Raw genomic sequence first — 6,860 nt, forward strand, 5'->3', positions numbered from 1 at the left:
TTCGCAATGAGGGAACCACCAGAAGACCCTCGGCGCTGGACCTCAGCGTCCGGGCAGAACGATGGGGGTGGAGACGCTCCTTCAGAAAGACTTTTCTCTGTCCACTTTTCCCATGCCACATATAATTTTATAGATTTCTACAATGTCACCTCTTCTATGCCTTTTCCCTGAACTGAAAAATCCCAAATATTGCAACCTTCCTTCATAGGGGAGTTACTACATCCCCTTGATCATTTCAGTTGCCATAATAATAATAATAATAATAATAATAATAATAATATGCTGCTGATCTGACTGGGAAGCCCCAGCCGCTCTGGGTGACTTCCAGTAAATTACGAAACCACAGTTAAACATCAAACATTAAAAATGTTCCTATACAGCAGGGGTCAGCAAACTTTTTCAGCAGGGGGCCGGTCCACTGTCCCTCAGACCTTGTGGGGGGCCGGACTATATATTGAAAAAAATAACAATGAATTCCTATGCCCCACAAATAACCCAGAGATGCGTTTTAAATAAAAGCACACATTCTACTCATGTAAAAACACCAGGCAGGCCCCACAAATAACCCAGAGATGCATTTTAAATAAATTGACACATTCTACTCATGTAAAAACACGCTGATTCCTGGACCATCCCCGGACTGGATTTAGAAAGCTATTGGGCCGGATCTGGCCCCCAGGCCTTAGTTTGCCTACCCATGCTATACAGAGCTGCCTTCGGATGTCTTATCTACTTGACATCTGATGGGAGGGCGTTCTGCAGGGGGGGACGCTACCGATAAGGCCCTCTGCCGGAAGGCCCTTAAAGCTGGACCTCAGTGTCTTGGCTGGATGATGGGGGTGGAGACGCTCCTCCAAGTATATAGGGCTGAGGCCATTTAAGGCTTTAAAGGTCAGCACCAGCACTTTGAATTGTGCTTGGAAACATACTGGCAGCCAGTGTAGATATTTTCCAACTCATTAATATCCTATTTGAAGTGAGCTGGACAGAACTGTACACAATATTAGCTGGCTGCTACAAAGTTGGTGGTTTGGGCTGTGTGGGAACATCTCTCCAAAGGCAGATATGCAATCAGTTGAACACCCATGGAAGCTGATACACCACCACTGGAACCACCACTGCTGCTGCTTTTCATGCAAGGTGATATATTCTTAAGGCTATGTGAGTGATCTATTCAACTGTACCACATTTTCTTCACAATATGGGGTCCTTCTTAAAAAGCGCCGGGGGAAAATGGGGTTGCATCCAATGCCGTGAAGTTGCTGTGAATCGCCCTGATATCTGACAATGAAGGGTGGTATACGAATTTAATAAATAATAATAATAATAATAAATAATAGTGCAAAGTGAAAGTCACTAAGCGGGACACTTGTTGCACTGACAGGAAGTTGTTGCAGAAGGGAATTTACAAGTACAGTGGTACCTCGGGTTACATACGCTTCAGGTTACATGCGCTTCAGGTTACAGACTCCGCTAACCCAGAAATAGTACCTCGGGTTAAGAACTTTGCTTCAGGATGAGAACAGAAATTGCGCGGTGGCGGCACAGCGGCAGCAGGAGGCCCCATTAGCTAAAGTGGTGCTTCAGGTTAAGAACAGTTTCAGGTTAAGAACGGAGCTCTGGAACGAATTAAGTACTTAACCTGAGGTACCACTGTAAGGCAGTTTCTTATTTTATCAAAAGACAAAATGACACACACACACACACACACACACACACAAACACACTGGCTGAGGTTTGTACCTGTTCCTTGCAGGGCAAGGTGTATTCTCAAGTCTCCGGCAGGTGCATCAAACTTGGGAGTCCCGGCTCCCAAACCTTCACAGGAACCACCGCTGTTCTCCTTTCCCCTTCTGCAAATTCCTTTAAAGCTGTCAAAGATGTAATCAGACGAGGTGATCAAACCCAGTCCTCTCGAGACCTGGAAACAAGATCCAGAGAGGAGCCGTTCAGCTGTAGACCGGCCAGGGCTGAAAACACTAAAGTTTCCATTGAAATTAAATGAAGGGACTTGAATTGCTCAGAAAGGGAGAAGGCAAAGCTTCAGCAAAGACTGGCAGGCCAAAAGCACTGGGCCCCTTCTCAGACCAATGAGAGATCTATGCAGCTCATAATGGAATCCGAAAGCAGAACCAAACACTTTGCTGTTGAAGCGGACTTTGCCAACAGAGCGTTTAGCTGTGCGATTTTCCTAGATTTTGTTTTTACTCCTACGGCTGAGTAGTTTTATTGCTGGATCAAATTAAAAGAAGAGGAGGAGGAGGAGGAGGAAGAAGAAGGGCATAAAGTCACAGAGAAATTGATTCTTCTTTTGCTTCATGATGTCTGCAAACACGAAAGCCACAGAAAGCTGCAGTGTGGATTTTGCATGAAAAAATGCTGTGTCCTTTTTACTTTCTGCAGGGAAAGGAGGGCTTAGGATATGAGATCTTAAGGACCTAGAAGAGACTGTACTTTCCTCAGCTGCATTGGTGTGAGCTAGATGGAGTCCTCTTTATTGGCTTGGGCACAAACAATAGATGTCATTTGGTATTGCAAGGGGTTGGACTAGATGACTCTTGCGGTCCCTTCCAACTCTACAATTCTATGGTGGGCAATAAAGAGTTCTGTTCAGGCATTCACAGGGCATGTGGAAGAATCAAGTGTGGAGCGGGCATGGCATGTACAGTAGGGTTGCCAGATGTCCCCAGTTCCCGGGGAGAGTCCCCGGATTTGCAAAACTGGCCCCCTACAAAATCCGTCCCTGGAATGTCCCCAGATTTGCAAATCTGTCCCCAGGAAACGTGGCAGTGGCAGCCTCAGTAGCCCGGAGCCAGCCTGGTAGCGCAGTTGGCTCTGGCTGGCTTCAGGAGCTGCTTGCTGCTCAGTGCCGTGGCGCCCGCCATTTTTCCTGCGCCACAGCAGCAAGCAGCTCCTGAAGCCAGCCAGAGCCAACTGCGCTACCAGGCTGGCCTCTCCTGGGCAACGGCTGCCCGCCTGTGACTCCCGAGCCTCCCCTGATCTGTCAAAACAAAGGGGGTAGGGGGAAGGAGATTGAGGAAGGCTCGGGAGTCACGGGCGTGGGGCGCGCTGTTGCCCAGTCTCTGCACATTTATGTTTCACAGGGTGCGAAAGAAGGGCTTTGCACCTTTATACAACATGCCTGTGTGCTTGGGCCCAGGGTCTTTTGCCTCACCATCCCCACTACTGACTCCCTGTTGCTACTCAACTTAAAACAAAATAAAACAAAAGTGTCCCTGGATTCATTGAAAAACAATCTGGTAACCATAATGTACAGCCCTGCCCCAACTCCTAGCTGGCCCAAGACTTTTTGCTGCCTGAGGCAAAGGACAAGATGGCTCCCCTTCCAATGTTCAGAAAGTGAATGGACTGAGAGCTGACTCAAACACTGGCAATAAGCTAGCAGCATCTGCCTGCACACCCAAGGGCTGCTGGCTAGCTTATGTCACTCTCCAACAGAGGGCAACTTCCAAGGAGGTGCCGTGACCCCAGAGGTAGTTGTCTCCCTCTGCCCAGTGGTTGCGCCAGACCTGCCCACCCCAATATCCCTGTTCCCACCACAGTGATTCCCCCCACTCCACTTGGATGGCTTGAAAAGAGGGTTAAACAAGTTCAGGGAGGTAAAGACTGTGTTCTGTCTCCACAGTCAGATGCAGCAATGCTTCTGAATACCAGTTGCTCCAGGGATATACTCTGAATACCAGAGACTCCAGGAGGGGAGAGGGCTGTTCTTTGACATGGCATTTGAAAGCTTCCTCCATTCCTAAGAAGCTTCTGGGAGATGATATATAATGAGATGAAAAAAATGTTGAAATATACATTTATAAAGGAATCAGAAGCATTCTTATTAGGCATTGTAGGAAGTGATATAAATAGAAAGGATTGTAAACTGTTTTTATATGCAACAACGGCAGCAAGAATGTTATTGGCCCAAAAATAGAAGCAAGAAAAATTACCGACGAAAGAAGAATGGAGGATGAAATTAATGGACTATGCAGAATTGGACAAACTAACAGGAAGGATTCGAAATCGGCGGGACCAGAAATTCACAGAAGACTGGAGTAAATTTACAGATTATTTGAAAAGTATTTGTGATGACCAGACTATGTTTGTAGGCTTGCAAGAAGTTTTGTGAGGAGTGTTATTGGAATTATTGCAAAAATGGATAAAAGGGAGGAGGATTAGTTATGACAATTAAAGGTAATAAGAATTTAAGAAATGCATAAGAAGTGGTTAAATCAGTGGATCAGCAGAAGTGCTGAGGGAAGTCCAAAAAAGATTGTATAAATGATGAAGATTTGTGGTATGTATTATAATCTATATGTTAAAATTAATAAAAATTATTATTATAAAAAGAAAGAAAGAAAGCTTCCTCCGTTCCTAGGATGGAGGCTGAAATCAGCTTTCGGTCTGGGCGGATGTACACAGCAAAAGAGACTGTTTACATTTGGCTAGGGGAAGAAATTTCAGTTTGGCCAGGGAAATAAATTTCACGTTCTGCATCTAGTTGTCAAGAAGCAGCTGTTTCTTTGAGAAGGGATGGATGTTGTTTCAGGAACTGCAGGCCTGCTACTTCTCTGCTCAGCCTGTACCTTTTGGTGACGGAGAAGGCAGTTGCTCTGATCTGGTGACACCACCAAAGTAGGTCTTTTGCATGGAAGCCCAGGGCCCTGCTCAGCTACAGGAACAGGAGAAGCCCAGATGCAGCAGCTCTGGCTTACCATGTTTTTAAGTATGTGAAGCAATATCATCTAAAAAAGGGACTCCACCATAAGACCATTAAGCCCAGAGTCTAAAATTACAACTGGATGTGCAGGATATATTTCCATCAGTAGGCTAGTTTCCACACACATTCACCTCTGCCCTCTAGCCTCCATCCTGGTGACAGCAGGCTGATTGGCGCTGTGGGCTAAACCACGGAGTCTCTTGGGCTTGCCGATTGGAATGTCAGAGGTTTGAATCCCCACAATGGAGTGAGCTCACGTTGCTCTGTCCCAGCTCCTGCCAACCTAGCAGTTTGAAAGCACACCAGTGCAAGTAGATAAATAGGGACCGCTGCAGCAGGAAGGTAAACAGCGTTTCCGTGCACTCTGGTTTCTGTCACGGTGTTCCGTTGCACCAGAAGCGGTTTAGTCCTGCTGGCCACATGACCCGGAAAGCTGTCTGTGGACAAACACTGGCTCCCTCGGCCTGAAAGCAAGATGAGTGCCGCAACCCCATAGTCACCTTTGACTGGACTTAACTGTCCAGAGGTCCTTAACCTTTTCTTTTTTTTTTACCTTGGAAGAAGTAGCTGGACCACAACTATCTTGCCCCTGAAGCATCTCCAGCTGGTCCAGTCATGGACTGCCGAGGTGTGTGCAGGGCTGCAAGGATAAACCTTGGAGGAGATTGTGACCTTGCAGAAAAATACTGCCCAAGGTTGCAACTCTGCAACCTTCTTGCACAAGACACTGCCTTGACTCCTGACTCCATCTCCCGCATCACTTGGTACTAGGCCAAGAACTCTAACCCCTCTCTCCTTAAGACGAACATTCAACTTGGATTGAAAGAGAGTTTTTTCTGTTTCTTTTGCCACCAACACACTCAATCAACATAGTATTTTATTTTCAACTCTGCTCGGGGAAGGGCTGCAGCCCAGCAGCAAAGGATCTGTGTTTCATGCAGAAGGTCTCACCTTTAATCCCCAGCATCTCCAGGTAAGTCTGGAGGAGGCAACCTGCCTGAAACCCTGGAGAGCCATTGCCAGTTAGCACACACAATATTGAGTTAGATGGACCAATGATCTGACCCAGGATAAGAAGAAGTAGAGTTTGGATTTGATATCCCGCTTTATCACTACCTGAAGGAGTCTCAAAGCGGCTAACATTCTCCTTTCCCTTCCTCCCCCACAGCAAACACTCTGTGAGGTGAGTGGGGCTGAGAGACTTCAAAGAAGTGTGACTGGCCCAAGGTCACCCAGCAGCTGCATGTGGAGGAGCGGGGAATCGAACCCGGTTCACCAGATTACAAGTCTACCTCTCTTAACCACTACACCATGCTGGCTCTAAGGATAAGGTTGCTTCCTATGTTCCTAGATCCTAATGACAAATTCAGAAACAATCTCATCGAAAGGAGAACCCCCTCGGGTCATATCTCTAGCATAGTTTTTTTTTAAGGTTCAGCACAGCAGAAACATAAGGAGAGGAGTCAGATTATTGTAAGTTTCTCAAAAATCACTTACTTTCCGGAGCTTCCATGGATGATGGTGCTGCTTGCCAGGAGCTCCATCTGCAAGTGAGCTACATACAGAGTTTTTCCGCCTGTGTATATTGGAGCAGCATGTTTAACACTCCTGTCATTTGTCCGAAGATCAAGTGAGGGGAAACGTCAGTGCCAAGAAGCAGCAGCAGCAGAACAGCTACAGCCTGTGGAATAAATACAGGCTCCTCTTGGCCTATGAAAGCTTTCGTTTGTATCTCTTCGTTTGTATCTCTGTCTCCACTTCCTCCTGTTGCTCTTGAAAACTGAAATAGATGCTTGCTTTTGAACGTGCCTCCTTCGCACCTCAGAAGGGTTTCATTGTATGTGTTTGCACAGTCAAAAAGTCAGCTCTCAGTCAGCTTTAAGGATGCTTTTTCTTCTGGGTCATAAACAAACTAAAAAGGCATCAAGCTGAAAGCAAGGGTTGGACTGATATTCAGAAAAATTGTGGTTTCCCCATATTATTGCAAAAACACATATAAATTGAGGACACTTCCAGACTGGCTGTGTACACAGTACAAATTTAATCTATGCACACAGACACGAATTCTGGGAACTGTAGTTTTTTAAGCGTGGTTGGAATTTTAGCTCTGTGAGGGGTAAACTACATTTCCCAG

The 6,860-nt window shown here is 46.2% G+C and overlaps 1 protein-coding gene across 2 annotated transcripts in view; it reads right to left on the reverse strand.

The window, feature by feature from the left end:
• Positions 1 to 6,451, reverse strand: part of LOC308470053 (nutritionally-regulated adipose and cardiac enriched protein homolog) — a 38,879-nt gene extending 32,428 nt beyond the window's left edge. The window contains exons 1-2 of one of the 2 annotated variants that reach the window (XM_080993292.1): positions 6,224 to 6,451; positions 1,744 to 1,921 (exon numbers count right to left, since the gene is read on the reverse strand). The gene's annotated coding sequence lies outside the window, so the exon portion shown is untranslated. Of the gene's footprint in view, positions 1 to 1,743; positions 2,158 to 6,223 lie in introns of those variants that run through there. The other variant, XM_080993291.1, reaches the window with a different exon arrangement.
• Positions 6,452 to 6,860: the final 409 nt, after the last annotated feature.

The sequence above is a fragment of the Podarcis pityusensis genome (assembly GCF_964106645.2).
Source record: "Podarcis pityusensis genome assembly, chromosome: 1".
Classification (NCBI taxonomy): domain Eukaryota; kingdom Metazoa; phylum Chordata; class Lepidosauria; order Squamata; family Lacertidae; genus Podarcis; species Podarcis pityusensis.